The sequence below is a fragment of the Petaurus breviceps genome, unplaced genomic scaffold (assembly GCF_028583685.1).
Source record: "Petaurus breviceps papuanus isolate PSGF00001 unplaced genomic scaffold, PetGlider_PUasm1.0 90845, whole genome shotgun sequence".
Lineage (NCBI taxonomy): Eukaryota > Metazoa > Chordata > Mammalia > Diprotodontia > Petauridae > Petaurus > Petaurus breviceps.
In genome coordinates, this window is record NW_027187359.1 from 3,932,187 (window position 1) to 3,949,137 (window position 16,951).

The following is a 16,951-nucleotide window of genomic DNA, read 5'->3' on the forward strand; positions in this document are numbered from 1 at the left end:
GCATATTACTGTTTGCCTTTTAAATGTCTTAATGCTTTTACTTGAATATACCTTTCCATACTCATACACAATTCACTTGGTATGCTCTTCAGTTCAGCCAAACTGACCTACTGGGTTGTTCCTGATAATAATTTAATATCCAAAACCTGAACTGATCAAACAGACTGCTTTGCTTTGCTTTAAAAATGCCCTTTCCTGTGTCTGTAACTTGAAAGACCAGATAAGGTCAGCAATGGGTATTCTCTGCTTTGTGACAGGATGCTTGGAAATTCAGAATAATAGAATTCTTCTTGTCTTGAGGGGCATGCTCCAGATGGGGGAAAACACAGACATCCTGAGATCTTAAATTCCATTGACACTATGTTATCAGTGGTCCTTTATTTTCACTAAGAAACTTTCCTTTCCCATGGTATGGAGATCATAAATTTAAGTGACACGGCCACCCTGCATTGGAATGGTTCTAAAACGTATTTAAGCTTTCTCATTCTTTTGTTCAGGCAGTCAGAAATTTCCTTCTGGCTCCATGATCATATCTACTAGCTTAAGGGAATAAATTCTATAACTGTGTTGTCACCTGTGTTTATCTCCTTTAACCAAACTTGCAAGTTTACATTCTTCATTGGTGATTCTCTATCTCCCCCCTCCAGGTGTAGGTGCAGGCTACCCCTCCCCCCATTCCTCTCTCCTCACTCCTGCTTCTTAGAACCCCTAGTTTTCTTTAAAGCTCCCTTCACATGCCTCTGGTATTCATCAGACCTTTTCTAATTCTCCTGTTAGTGTGTCCTTTCTGCCCCTTACCCTGCATTTACCTTGTATACATTTTCCATATAATCGTATGTGTACTGAATGAATAAATAAATGAAAATAAGTGAATAAAAATTATTAAACACTGTAGTATAAGAACAGTGCTAAGTGCAGGAGATACAAATACAAAGCAAAGACAACCCTGCCTTCAGGGAGCTTATATTGTAATAGGAGAAGATTATGCACAAAGGACAGGGGTGACCAGATAGATTTGGGCCTGAAAGTTTCAGGGATGATGAACTGGGCCATGCAACAATAGACTGGTAGACTCCCTTCCAGGAACAATGGTAGAACTGATTTCATTATGGTTCCAGAACTGAAGGGAGGAAATACACATACATATACAAACCAAATAGAGCAGCAGCACCCCAGAGTAGAAGTTCTAGAGATGAAAGGTTTAACATGTCTCTCACACAGAATGGAAGGCTGTTGAGTACAGGGACTATTTCATTTTTGTCTTTGTAATTCCAGCACCTAGCTCGATTGTATACGTAGTAGTATAATATGCATAGTATAAGTGCTTGTTGACTGATTGACTAATTAGTTGAGACAGAATGTAAAGGAAGGGTCAGTAAACAATATTCTGACCAAGGCACCAAACTTAGAGGACCTTTCCAAGATACTTGTCTTTCCTCCTACTGCTTGTCATAACCTGGAAAATCTACATTTTGCATCCACTTGGTTTTTCTTGTGTGGCTAGCCACCTCTAGCAATTCAGGACTAGCTAGATATGATGAACTCTAACCTATCCAAAGAGAATGATCATGAAAGGAAGACAAAATTAGAAGGACAGCTAGAAGATTAATCAGGATCAACTGGAGGATTGTTCAGTTTTCAAGATAAGAGAAAGAATTGTATTTGAAGGTAGAGAGGAAGAAACTGGTGGAAAGGAAGAGATCAAGAATGCCAGAATAGAAGAACAAATTAAGGGAGAAAAGTTTTGGATTAGGAGAAAGGGACAAGGCATAGGTGGAGGAGTTAGCCTAGGGAAGAAAGAAGGGGACCTCTTCCTCTGAGAGGAAACGAAAGGAGGGGAGGTAAAAGGGACAAAGATGGTTTCTGGTGTCGAATAGGAGATAGGAGGGTCTCAATTTCCTTAGTAAAGTAAAAAGCAGTCATCTGCTAAGACTAATGAAAGGGAGATGAAAACTGGGGTTGTGAGGAGGCTAGAGAAATAGACTGACCTTGTGGGAAATGTTCTAGGATGGTGTGCCAAAGCTATGTATCCAGGGCTAAAAACAATATGGCATGATGTGTAAAGTACTAGACCAAGGCATATTTGGATTCCAATCCTACCTTTGACACTTGCTATCTATATTTCTATGGACAACTACTTTAACCTCTCTGAGATTCAGTTTCTTTAGCTGAAAGATGGAGATAAGTTCACATGTTCACAACATAATATAATGTAAAGGATGATATATGTGAAGCACATTAATGTCAGCCTTTACTCACATTATCATAGTTGCCACTCCAAGTCTCCCATCCTGAGAGGGATTTAGAGAATCCCTATCAATGGGAGGGGAATATAGAAAATAGATGTATTAGCAACAAGGAGATTTGAAGATTCTCCAACTTTCTAAAGAAAGGGGATATTAAGAATCCTGAGTAACTGACCATTAACCCTCCTGATAGATCATTTAGTCAGTCAACAAACATATATCATAAGCTCCTGCTATCTGCCAGAATACTAAATACTGGGGATACATGAACTTTCAATCTTTCCAAATTCTTGGTGGAATTTATTTCCACAAAATCCATTGTATTTATGCTTATTAATGTTGAATCAGAATAGAAAATAAAACCCAGACAATTGGCATTAGAAACAGATCTGAGGGGCGGCTAGGTGGCACAGTGAATAGAGCACCAGCCCTGAAGTCAGGAGGACCTGGGTTTGGATCTGGCCTCAGACACACTTAACACAAAAACTAGCCATGTGACCTTGGGCAAGTCACTTAACCCCAATTGCCCTCCAAAAAGAAAAAAAAAAAGAAACATCTGAGCAACCAACCTTTGCTCTTTGCTTGATAAAATGAAAACAATCTTTTTTTTAAACTCCAGGCTACATGTGTCTATGAAATTTTGAGAGCAGCTGGACGACCTTCCCCAATGATTTAAGGGCTCCAAGTGATAATAAACACAAGACTATTCTTGCCCTGTTGCTCGTATCTTAGACTATCTTGTGTCCTCCAGGAAATTCCTTTGCAGACTTCCCATATCACATGGTGGTTTGTGTAAGAGAAAAGAGGGAGCAACTTAACCCCAAGAAAATTCAGAGTTCAGTTTCTCAGTTAAAATTTGGGGTATATACTGGATGGGCTGAAGCAAATGGCAATCTCTCTCCCATAGCTGTTGAAAAAGAAGCCTAGAGGCTTGTTGGACTCTGGGTTTTAGAGCTCATATTTCCTACCTGGGTATTTTGATCTTCCTCATTTACCAAGCTACTCAAAGGTCTCTTATGCGTGAGGATGAATGAGCTATAGTCTTGGAAGATGTAAAGCAGACTCTCCAGGAATCTCTCCTCATGAAATTTTATGATCCAGTGAGGCCTGTCTCCTCTGTCCATAAGGACCAGCCTCAATGGAATTTTTGGCAGGCACCAAGGAGTGACCAGATAAAATGACCATTAGGCTTTTAGAGCTGTAGGCTTCCTGAAGTGGTCACTTGCTATATTACTTTTTTTTTTTGGAGGGGGGAAGGCAGGGCAATTGGGGTTAAGTGACTTGCCCAAGGTCACATAGCTAGTAAGTGTTAAGTGTCTGAGGCTGGATTTGAACTCAGGTCCTCTTGACTCCAGGGCTGGTGGTCTATCCACTGTGCCACCAAGCTGCCCCAACTTGCTATGTTACTTTTGAAAAAAACAAAACAATGGTTTGCCTGTCATTGGACCCTAGTTCTGCTGAACAAATGACAGAGTTTCATACAATTAGCCTTTGTCCAGGGCTGCCTATTGTGAGTTGTGTGATTCAAGATGGTTCCTCTAAGATGAGTAGGGTACGGTAAGCTTCTACTGGTAATTGGAAACCGTACTTCCAAGATCATGCTCACCTGGGCCCTCAGCTGTTAGTGCCCTTCATGGACAAGTTGGAGCCTTACTGGAATCTGGGGACCTCCAATCCCAGATTCACTGTTTGGCTTCTCTCTGTTAGCCCAATGACACCTGGTCTATGAAGACCTAGCTTTTGAGGAGTATTGCTTTGTTTGGCTCACTGATGGCTCTGCTCATTATGAGAGAGGTATACATAACTAATCAATCAAAAAATATTTATTAAGTGCCTACTATGTGCTATGAACTGAGCTTAGTGTGGGGATATAAAAGGAAACAAAAGGCAATTCCTGCCCTCAAGGAGCTTACAGTCTAATGCTTCTTAGAAATAGCTAGGTGTTACAGTGGACAGAGACCTGGGCCTGGAGTCAGGAAGATCTGAGTTCAAAACCAGCCTCCAACACTCAGTGTGTGATCCTGGGCAAGTCACTTAATCTCTGTTTGCCTCAGTTCCCTAAAATATAAAATGGGAATAATAACATCACCTACCTCACAGGATTGTCCTGAGGCTCAAATGGGACGGTATTTATAATGCACTTAGTACTGTCATGGGCACAAAGGAGGATACTGCATGAATGTTCATTCCCCTTTCCCAACCACTCCTCCTCTCTGGCCAATAACATTTGCATCTACGTAAATCAACAGAAGTTATGGTTTGACAAGTCTTTGTTCCATCTTGTCCTCAGAAGATAGATTGTCTGTTTTTATCAGGTTGATAAGTGGTTCCTGTAGTGCCTACTCAGAAAGAAGTCCCCAGTTACACGCGCGCGCACACACACACACAAACACACACACACACACAAACGCACACTGTTCAAGCTCTTGAGCACTTCTTCTGACCTTTAGTGGGTGACAAGCTAGAAGACCCAGATGATAGGGCAGTTGGGCCTGGAATAGGAAAGACCTAAGTTCAAATCTGGCCTCAGACACTACCTGTGTGATCATGGACAAGTCACTTAACTTCTGTCTGCCTCAGTTTCCTCATCAGTAAAAGCAGGATCATAATAGCCCTTCTTCCACAGCTCCTTTGCTACTTGTGAAGTAGAAAACTGGACCCAGATAGGATTCCACTCTAAAGGGGATGCACTCCATTACCACCTCCCAACTTCCTCTGCCCAAAAAGTCATTTAATTTTTTGGCTCTTGTCATCACATGACAACAATAACAATAATGATGGACATTTTAAGTGCTTTAAGTTTGTGTAATGCTTTACATACATTAACTCGTGAGTTTCACAATGACCCTGTTCTTTGGCTGTGAGTCTTGGTACACCAGGACAGGGTGCCCACAATCACCAGCAATTACCCCTTACCTCTGTAATCTGCTTTGGATTGATCTTAAGATTCAATTTCCCTTATTTCTAGTAGCCCTTTTTGTGGAAGCAAAGCATTGGGAATTGAAAGGATGCCCATCAGCTAGGGAATGGCTGGTTGTGATAAAATACTATTGTGTTATAAGAAATGATGAGCAGGATGATTTTAGAAAAACCTAGTAAGACTGATGTAAAGTGAAGTGAGAAGAACCAGGAAAAAACCACTGTGTACAATAACAACAGTATTACATGATGAACCTCTGGGAATGACTTAGCCATTCTCAGCAATACCATGATCTAAGACAATTCCAAAGGACTCATGATGAAAAATACTATCCACTTCCTGAGGAAGAACTGATGGAATCTGAATGCAGATCAAAGCATACTATTTTTCACTTTATTTTTTTTTGTGGTTTTTTTTTTGGTTCGTGTTTTCTTTTAACACATGACTAATATGTAAATATGTTTTACATGATTGGACATGTACAATCTGTATCAAATTGCTTATCTCAGGGAGGGGGAGGAGGGAGAGAATTTGGAATGCAAAGTTTTTCAAAAATGTTAAAAATTGTTTTTACATATAATTGGGAAAAAATATTGTTCAAAGAAAAGATTCCACTTCCCTTTTTATATCATTTTCCCATCCAAATTTTTGTCCGTGTCCTATCTACTAAAGCCTCATTCTCCCCAAATCCCTATAACTCACTTTTTTGGGGGGAGTGGTGGAGGGTTAGGGAGGAAATTAACTTGTGCTTTCATTGATATAGGGAGCAAACTCTCTTTACCTACGCACATCAACACCTCTCTATAATATATAGGTCATAGAGAATTGCATGAGGGAACTGGGAGGTTAAACACCTTGGGTGGGTTACCCAAACAGTATGCACCGGACAGGGTTTAATCAAGACTACAAGACTTGATTGTCCACCACTTCCAATTGCCTCTCATCACTCAATAGAAGCTCATAATTCCTAATTCAGCTTCAATATTAAAGACCGCATGTGCCCAGAAATGCTTCTACTATCCTAAAGAAGGGGAGGCATCAGCAGCCAGGTTTCATTCCTATGTAGGGACGATAGCGTTTTCATACCAAGCACCAAAGTACTACTGTGATTCTCACCTGCCTCGGGAGCCACTGACCTCACCAGCAGGTACTGATCCCTCCCATTCCATCCAAAGCCTGCAATCAATCAATTAATCACTCATTGAGCATTTACCAAGCCTTCCTGGCATCAGGCATTTGCTTCCATCTTATTGTAATGTGTAACCAGAATCAGTGTCTGTATATTCCCTTTGCTCATTTCTCCAGAGCTATTCTGCAAAAATACCAACCTGGGACTACTTCCCAGTGTTCCCAGTAACCCCACAGGATAACTTGCTTCCCTTGAAACCTCTGGGGACACACCTGTTTTTCCTTTTTTTTTTTTTTCCTCTTGCCCACAGGGTCTCAAGTTCTTGAATATCTTATAAAGGGCACAGAACAGCAAGGGTTATGGAGGTTAGGGAAGTAGGAATGCTTTTTTTTTTTACTCACATAGACATCTCTATCATTACTTACCTTAGACCCATCTCTTCATTTTCTTCCCACATCTCTCTTCTCTCTCCACACTCCCCAATATGTACAGTCATTGTTTCTAAAAGCAAGTCACTTATTCGGTCCACTCAAAGAATATCTTATCTACTTCAGAAAGGAGACTCTGCCTCGATTACCACTCAGTTGAGGCTTGTCATAAGTGGGAATCCTCCCATTTCTCTTTATCAACCCAGTATAATTTGATAAGCACAATTTCTGTTATGAATGAATTAAAAATTTTATTAAGTCAAGCACTGTTGGTGACATATATAGCAAATTGAGACAATCTGTGATCTTGAGGAACTGATACTTTAATTGGGGGAGATATTCACATATATCAGGTCTCAGCATTAGGGCAGATGCCCAGATCCTGTGGTCCCTATGGTACATGTAGATACTAAGGGCCAATGGACTTTTATCTTACCAGAATAATTGTAGTGGGCGATTCCCAGTTCACAGAAGCTGTGTGTGGCCATGTGTAATGGCAACTACACTGGCATACCCAGGATGGCTGTTAGCACAAGTTCTTAAATCTGCTTTACTAGGAAAGATAGCTGTTTAAGGGGTCAACAATCTTTTTTTTTTCTTTTTGGAGGGGGGAGGGCAGGGCAATTGGGGTTAAGTGACCTGCCCAAGGTCACATGGCTGGTAAGTGTTAAGTGTCTGAAATCTATTTGAACTCAGGTCCTCCTGACTTCAAGGCTGGTGCTCTATTTATTCACTGTGCCTCCTAGCTGCCCCAACAATCTTTTAAAAATTACATTCACTAGTTCAAGGGAAAAGTCAGCACCCTGAGCTTCAGAGAAAATACAGAGAAATAAAGACCAAGAGATAGGGATCTGATTGCCTGAATCAACTATACACTTTACATACATCCAGGGATCGAGAGAGCCTTTACAATTGAGCAGTTTCGGAGATCTGAACATATGGTCACTCAGAATCTTGATCAGGGAATAACAAGATCCTTCTCATAAAAGATCCCCGAAAGCAAAAATACACTTCTCAGAGCCAGAGGGTATCACAATCCTCGTGACTCAGTGTCTAATTAGAAATTAGTAAAAGGTGTGAAAGCCTTCCTACAAGCAAGCCTCCCCTAAGCAAGCTTCCCTTAATGGGCTCCATGTGAGGTCTATTAATGATCGGGGAAGATCTTAAATCCCATTAACATTACACCACCTATCACCATTGGGAAGGGTAGGTCAGTATAAAATCTAGGCAGGAGGTAGACTGGACATTGTGGGGCCTGCTTTGTGCCTTGGTAGGGACCTATAATGGATGGAGATGGTGCCTCCAGTTAGGGCCTGGTAGGGTTTATCTTTATCATCCAAGCAATTAATAAAAAGGACACAGACAAAGAGCCATAGGATACCACACCTCCAATTTTATTCACTAATGAATACAGCACTGGGATGGGAATAAAAAAGACTTGTCATTCTGAGTTCAAATACAGCCTCAGACACTTAGCTGTATGACCCTGAGCAAGTCACTAAACCCTGTCTGCCTCGGGTCCTTATCTGTAAGATAAGCTGGAGAAGGAAACGGCAAACCATGTCAGCATCTCTGCCAAGAAAACCCCAAATGGGGTCACTAAGAGTCAGACATGTCTAAGATGACCAAACAACAACAACAAAATTACCATTTAGCTCACATTTCATAGTCTTATGTACAAGCCTGTTATGGGAGCTTGGCAGACATTTCGCAGAACTCAAGATGTCTGTAATATTCCCCAGAGCTATCTATTTTGGGGGTATTTAGGATTATATCTGGGACCTGTTAATCTATGGTTGCAGATGGATACTGCAATTCAGCAACTTGGCTGTGACTTACAATCTTAGAGAAATACTTAGGGAAGAGAAGCTGACATAACCTGCTCTTGGTTACATGAACAGTATATAGGACTTGAATCTCATTATTCCTGACTCTTAGGTAGACTTTCTATGCATTCCTCTCTGCTCTTCCTCACTAATATATAGACTTATTGGATATGGAAATAAGGCCATTTTGTCATTGATATCAAACTGGATAGTAAGTCTATCTTCTGAATCCATCCTTTACTCTTTTTTTTATTTTTTGCTTTTTTGGGGGGGAGGGCAATTGGGGTTAAGTGATTTGCCCAAGGTCACATGGCTAATAAGTGTTAAGTGTCTGAGTCCTGATTTGAACTCAAGTCCTCCTCACTCCAGGGCCAATGCTGTATTCACTGTGCCACCTTTACTCTTTTTTAATGTAGAAATTTATCCATCTTCAGTCTTTTATAAATTCTCTTGTTCTTCATGATTTCAGAAAGATAGTCACATCAATTAACTGACAATATATGCAATATTCTCTTTCCCCTAGCCTAGTCCCTTGCCTCTGCAAAAAAAGAAGAGAGGGAAATACATTTTCTCAATTTTTCCATTGGATCAAACTTGCTTATTACAAATACACAGCATTCAGTTTTAGTTTTTTTTTTTCATTTTGGTAGTTATTGTGTATATTGTTTTTCTAATTTTGCTTATTTCATTCTGCATAGCTTCATATAACTTTCCCCTGTGTTTATCCTATTCATCATTAATATTCATGTACCACAATTTGGTTAACCATTCCCCCATTAATGGGCGCTTCCTTTTGCTACCACAAAAGAGTACAGTGATGAATCTGATGTGATAAAATAAGCAAAATCAGAAAAACAATATACACAATTACTACCACAATGAAGCAGTTTGGAATCATGCAATTAAAATGACTAAAATGTGCATGTGTTTTGACCCAGAGATGCAGTCACTAGGATTATACACCAAGGAGACCATTGATAAGAAGAAAGCCCCCATATACACCAAAATATTTATGGCAGTACTTTTCGTGAAAGCAAAGAACTGGAAACAAAATAGATGTTCATTGATTGAGGAATGGCTTAACCTGGATGTAATAGAATATTTCTGTGCTGTGAAAAATGATGAATGTAATGAAAACACAGATGCAAGGAAAGATCGACCTGAAATAATGCAGAGATCAGGAGTAGAATGGATTTGGGAAAGTATATGTCTATATATGTATATATCTATAACTATAGAGAAACATATTTAAACTTTATTATAGCCTTCTGGAAAGAGGAAAAAATAATAAAATAAAAAAGTGCACAGCAGAGAACAAAAGAAAACTCATAAGGAAGCAAAGATGGACAATTCTCAACACGACTATTATTGATTATAGAGGCTTTCTTGAAAAAAATTTACTGTTACATATTTTGAATCCTCTCTTATATTCTGCTATGCACATGACATGCTTTTTTTTCTTTCTAACTTTGTATTTAATTTCCAGTATTTAAGTTTATTATATGTTTTTGTTTCTTTTATCTATTCTGTATTTGTGTTCTGGCATTTGAGTCTAAAATAAAATTTTTGAAAAAAATAATGCAGAGTGAAGTAAGCAAAATCAAGAAAATATTCACAATGGCCACAACAATGCAAACAGAAAAAAAAACAAGAAAAAATTAAAAGTGAATATTTAAAATGATAATGAATAAGTATTGGCTCAAAGGAATTCACTTTTACCCTACCCCTTTGCAGAGGTGGGAGGTCCTCACATATTTTCAGACTTTTTTCAATATATTAATCAGTTGTGCTGATTTTTTTTTCCTTTAAAAAAACTTTTCCACCTGGGATGGCTTTCTGGGAGGGTGAGGGAGAGGCATACTGGAGGAAACTATGATAATGTAAAAAACAAAAGACATTCATAGAAACTTATTACCAGGAAGTCCCTATGTGCCCCTTCATTTCAGCAAGATCTGCAAGGCTCTCTCAATCATAATCATGTCAGCAAACTTTCTTAATTGCAATGCCCTTGAAATCAATAAGGAGGGAAGGAGTCTCAGTCCATCCACTCACTGATGAACTGACCCTAAGGTCCCCTTCCCACTTGGTCCCTGTAAATCCTCCCAGCAATAGCAATTGCGATAGGGATGAGACCCAGAGTTCTGCGCTCTGGACCAGCCTGCATCCCACTACACACCTACATCACTGATTGCGCTTGCTGAAGAACTGGGGAGCCACACATTTGTATGTCTACAAGTGTTAGACTGCCTGACTAGTGATCCTTGAGAGCTTATTTTCCTTCTGGGTGACTTATCCATTATCTCCTCAAAGGGGAGTCATAATAAACATGTGGCACCCCTTATAGGGCCGCGAGGTGGCGCCATGGTGCACTGAGCACTAGGAAGACTCCTATTCCTGAGTTCAAATTTGGACTCAGATACTTACTAGCTCAGCTGTGACCCTGGGCACACACCAGGCTGCTGCTCAGCTCATTCTGTATGGGGCTCAGTTGTTATTAGACTAGACTCTTTGCCACTTTGTCATCTCTCTAAACCTGGTAATGCCAACAAGGTTGCTGCTAGGTCATCTCTGAACTCCTAAGCTACGGTTACCAATTCTGCTGGACTCTGTTACTGACTCTGATCACCACTGGGGACTCACAAGGTCACTTTCTGAATATCTACCACAGAATACTCATTTGCCTGATATTAGGAAAGAATAAAGACAGCAAGAAACAGAGTTGCCATATGCTCACAAACACATGACAGCTTGGTGAAAGACTGTGACCACTTCTACCCAGCAACTCATAGTAGCCCTGCTCACTTGAAGTCACCAAGAGAAAAGACTGAGAGACTGGTACAACATGCTCTTTGTAGGAACACTCAGTTTCAATTCAGGACCTTCTGGGCCAGTTCTTTCAGTTTCATAACCAATTAGGGAAGACTTTTTGCCATTACATAGTACCCACTTATGGTCAGAAATAGTCTCATCAAAGATTTCATGTGATTGAATTTGAAGCAGGCAAATATCCACTCATGTTCTAAGAACTGAAACCAAATGAGGAAATATCTGTGCATGTTTCAATGACTGGTCCCCATTGGTCAATCTCTCCATTACACATATAAATAATATATGAAATAGATGGATTGAGTCACAAACAGCTTGGAAAATCAGAAAAAGGTTTCATGTAGGAGGTAAAGCTTGTTCTCATCTTTGAAAGAGAATTAGGAGTTCTAAGAGATGGAGAAGAAGAAATAACAGAAATATTTAAGTTGGGACCAGGGTTGGATTTAAGGAGAAAGGTAATGAAGTCAGCTTTGGACACATGGAGTTTGAAATGTCTCAGGGATGTCTAGATCAGACTGCCCAGTATGCAATTGGTAATGGAGAAAGGTTAGCTTTGAAAGCTAGATCTGGGACTCATTGTCATGGAGATGATAATCATACCCAAAGGAGTTGAGATTTACCAAGTAATTGTAGAGTGAAAAGAGGCTCTTGGAAAGTACTTTGGGGGTACACTCATGGTTATCAAGTCTGATATTCCTGATGTCAGGGTTCTCTTTGAGAATGAAGGGCAGACAAGTCTGATATGATCTAGAGAAGGAGACAGACTAGTCCTTTGTCAGATAGAAGAAGAAAGTAATTAGTTTAAGCTTTACCTTGGACATAAATTGTGTGACCGATGGGCAAATCACTTAACATACCTTATTAACTCCAGAGGCTTTCTATTACCTCTAATACAGGGGTGGGGAACCTATGGCCTTGAGGCCACATGTGACCCTCTAAGTCCTCAAGTTCAGCCCTCTGACTGAATCCAGATTTCACAGAACCAATCCCCTTAATAAAAGGATTTGTTCAGTAAAACTTGGACTCAGTCAAAAGTTTGTTTATATTTGATACTAGACTCATGTGGCCTTCTAGGTCCTTGGGTGCAGCATTTTGACTGAGTCCAAGTTTTACAGAACAAATATTTTTATTAAGGGGATTGGTTCTGAGAAGTTTGGATTCAGTCAAAGGGCCGCACTTGAGGACCTAGAGGGTCACATGTGGCCTTGAGGCCACATTGAGTCTAGTATCAAATATAAACAAACTCCTCTAGCATTTAAAGTTCTTCACAATCTGGCCCCTTCCTTCCCCTCCAGTCATCTTATACATTGCTCCCCTCCATGCATCCTACCTTCCAGCCATATGGCCTCCTTGCTATGCCATCCTGTCCCCATGCCTCTGAATTCATAGTTACCCATGCCTGCAATGATCTCCTTCTGCCCATCTGCTCCTTGGGGTGTCTGGTTTTCTTCAAGACTCAGATCAAGAGCTGCCTTCTTCAGGGGCCTTTCCTGGTCTGCTCAGTTCCTACAAGCCTTCCCATCCAAGGTTACCTTGTGTCTATTTTCTGTATACTTATATACCTACACGTCATCTCCCCTCTCCCTACCCCTTAGAGTGTAAGCTCCTTGAGGGCAGTAACTATTCTTTTTGTCTTCGTACTCCTATCACTAAACACAATGCCTGACATATAGTAGATACTTAATAAATCCTTGTTATCTGATTGCTCAGTTGATTGATTGTTCCTAGGTATTTCAAGTCCAGGCTATGGGTAACACATAATAAAGGGCAACATTTGTGAAAAGGAGGGAGCAAAGCCTATTAAATCCTGAAATGCTAGGTTCTTCTTTCATAGGGAAATCTATCATCAGCTGAATTGGAAGCAACTCTGCCCTCCCTCTCCACCTGCTAACTGGCTCCCACAGACCCAATAGCCACAGTGGCTCCTCCTCCTCCTTCTCCTCCTCCTCCTCCTCCCTATCCTGGGATGCTAGTGGAAGAGAGGGAGGGAGAGAGATAAAGAAAAGAGAGAAAGTGACCAAAGAGAATGCATGGGTTAGGGGACATCTTCCAGTGAGAACAGCCAGCTTTTCATTCTAACTGCTAAAAGTGGAAGAATAAACATCTGGAAAGAAGCTTCCCATGAGCTCTGCAGGCCCTGGGCAGCCATAGGAAAATTGATCTCCTTGGGAAACTTCACTGGTCATTCTGGATGTCAAGCAAAGAACCAAGAGAAAAGAACAGCAGACCGTTGGATTTGACTCTCTGATTCTAGTGCCTCCTAACTTGCTTCCTTCCACTCCCACCCCCAGCCCCTTCTCTCTAACCATTTGCTGCTTTGGGGGAGGGAGAGATCTTCCACCAGACATCTGCCTCTTAGAAGAACTTTCAGCAGCAGCCTGGAAGGCTCCTACCAGCCAGGTCACTGACATTCTCTGAATGACCAACCCTCTTTGATGTCCCCAGGTAAGAGTGATACTCAGCCTAGGTCCCCTTTCCTGTTGGAAACAGATGGAATCTGGTATCAATGGGATACTTATAGTTTTCCACCTTCCAGCTGGTGAGGAGGGAGAGGATGTCGGCTGGGGCTTGCTGTTAGAGGGATAGCCGACGTGCTTTGGCCTCTAGCTAGATAGGAGGTGGGGTGTTGGGGGAGGGATAGAAGCCAGCTTCAAGCTGCCTGCTCCTAGCACAAGTCAGAGCATCTATATGATGATACTTTTCTTATGGCCAAACTGGACTGTTCGGCTTCAGGGGCTGTGTCTCCACTGTACTATATCTGCATTTGTTGTTTAATTAATATTTTCCACGTGCACCTTAATGAAAGCAAATAGGTGTTGGCCAATCAACTGAATGTGATTGGTTCATAGATGTAGAACAGAAAGGGGACCTTTATTTTACAGATGAGGAAACTGAGGCCCTAGGAAATAAAGTAACATGATCCAGGTCACATAGCTAAGAGCTGGAAGAAATAGGATTTGAACCCAAGGCCTCTGACTCTAGATCCAGTCTTCTTTCCTTGACACTACACTGCTTCTTCCTTGTTCCCAAGGTGTTAATAGGACAAAATAAGAGGGACTTTTTTTCCCCATCCTGAGGGGATTACCTTTGGTTTCTATAGCTTCTGAGTGGAAACTGGGGGAGAACTGAGTTAAATCATGGTCTGAGTGAGGCTGATATTACTTCCTTACCCTTCACTTTAAGCAGGCTTCTTGGGGGAAATGAAATGAGAGGGTATTGTTAAATCAAAGTAGAATATGGCTCAGCAATGCAGTGGGAAGGAAGAAGAAAAGAAGGAAGGAAGAAAAAAAGGAAGGGGGGAAGAAGCATTTATTAAGCACCTTAATAATGCTGGGCATTGTGATAAGCTCTTTACAAGTATCTCAGTTGATCCTCACAACTACCTGGGAGGTAGGGCCTATTATCATCTCCATTGTATGATTGAGGAAACTGGGGCAGACAAAGGTCAAGTGACTTGCCCAGGGTCACACAACTAGTAAGTGTCTGAGGCCAGGTTTGAACTCAGGTCTTCCTAGCATTTATAGTTAGCATTTTTATGTAGCCTACTATGTCCCAGGCACTATGCTAAGTGCTTTACAAATATTAACCCCACAGCAGTCGGGGGAGATAGGTGCTATTAATTATTATGCTATTATTATTCCTGACTAAAGGCCAGAACTTTATCCATTGTACTACTCCAGTGAGACTTAATTTAGAGCCAAAGGACCTGGGTTCAAATCCAGACACTGCCATTTATTACAATAACACCTTTGAGAAAGTTACTTTGCTTTCTTGGGCCTGTTTCCTCATCTATAAGATGGGGATGTGAGGTTGAACTAGGTAACCCCTGAGGTCCCTTCTAATTCTGAATCTGTGATCCCATGAAGAAGTGAAGACTATATTGCAATACAGATCAGTGTGGGAGAATCCAAAAAGTTAGAACAAAAGCAATCTAAGAATCAAAAGGAAAATAACTTAACGAGAATGAAGCCAGGAGGCCAGAGTAATGGCCTGGGAAGATGGGGTGGAGATCATTGAAACCCAAGCATGGAAGGTGAGGTCTGAAAAAAGCATCCACTCTCAGTAAGGACCTTACCTTACTCACATAAAGTACTATGTACTAGCATCCACATTCCCCATCCATATATATCCAGAAACCAGCCAGTTAAGGGTCTCTCCTTGAATCATCAAAGGAAAGTGTCTTTTCTTCATATTTTTCTCATTTAGGAAAAGGGCAACTCTAATTATTGCCAAAGATCTGGAACAATTTCCCTCTTTTGGTTTCCAGTTATAAATGAATGAATTTGCCCCCATAGGTTAATCATTTGAGATGGGAGAGGGAGAAGATTTGACCAATACATCTCATATATACCATCAGATTCCTCATTTGTAAAAGGAGGAGGTTAGATTGGGTGATTTCTAAGGTTCCTCCCAGCTCTGTTCCAATATCCTGGGACTCCACGATTTTCACACTGAGATTACTCTAGTGTGAACAAAAGCTTGGTTCCTTGTAAACACTCTTGAAGCACCTGGACTTCTTACCGTTGCTGGTTCCATTTGGAGAGTAATTTAACTTATTTGACTCTTTTTGACTCCTCATCTAACCTCACCCTCAAGACATGCTCTCCCCATCCCCCACCCCCCTCATACAGAAATGGAAGGAAATCGACATTCTAATCTAGCTGGCCTAGGAGTCAGAAAGCCTGGGATGAAGCTCCCAGGTTTAGCACCAACACAGCTGTTGTGTTGCTGTGTGACCTTGAACAAGTCATTTTCTCAGTTTCATAATCTTGAGAGTGAGGGTGTATACTGATACAGCCCTGACAGACTATAAGTCTGGAATTCTATGAATTCAGATTCCTCTGAATGATATTCAGGAGTGAATGACCCTAGATCTAAAGCTGGAAGGGACCTTAGAGGTCACATAGAACAACAGTTTCATTTTTATAGGTGAGAAAACTGAGGCCCAGAGAACTTTCATGACCTGCCCAATGTCACACAAATGGTAGAGCTGAGATTAGAACTTAGGTTCAGCTGTGACTTTCTGTGAACCTTTCCAACTGGTCATAGCTTGGGGGCTAGAAGCGATGCTAGCCTCCTCATTTTACAGAGGAGTACATTGACACCCATGGAGGTAAAGCAGCTTATCCTAGGGCATACAGGCTATAAGCTGCAGAAGTGGGATTCAAACCCAGGTCCCAGCAGAGTCAAACCTCATTATATGGAGGGAGAATTTATTTCCTCTTATCTTACAATTCCATTCTTAGCATGGTCCATCCCCTGTCCCCTTCTTTATTGTTCTCAGTGAGAATAGCAGCAGATGCTATGAATTGTAAAGCAGACTCAAGAAAATGAGTGGTCTGCAGAATTACTTTCCCTGTAGATGGCATCCTAGAGACTGAATGAAGTCTCTGCAGGGTACACTTCATGTGAAAGGCTTTTGTAGTCAACATGAAAAGAGATCCTGGAAACTCTTTCCTCCAAGGCAACTAAAGGAGCAGGTTACTAGATCCATTTTCAAGGAAAAAAATAAGAGAGGAGAGGAGAGGGGAGAAGGGAATAGGGGAGGGGAGAGAGAAAGGAGTGGAAAGGATTAG

At 41.1% G+C, this 16,951-nt stretch overlaps 2 protein-coding genes across 2 annotated transcripts in view; one reads left to right on the forward strand and one right to left on the reverse strand.

The window, feature by feature from the left end:
• EPHX2 (epoxide hydrolase 2) overlaps positions 1-16,951 on the reverse strand; it is a 121,308-nt gene that overhangs the window by 94,429 nt on the left and 9,928 nt on the right. The window lies entirely within an intron of this gene.
• Positions 12,711-16,951, forward strand: part of CHRNA2 (cholinergic receptor nicotinic alpha 2 subunit) — a 35,523-nt gene continuing 31,282 nt past the window's right edge. Inside the window, exon 1 of the mRNA XM_069071948.1 lies at positions 12,711-13,820. The gene's annotated coding sequence lies outside the window, so the exon portion shown is untranslated. The remainder of the gene's footprint in view (positions 13,821-16,951) is intronic.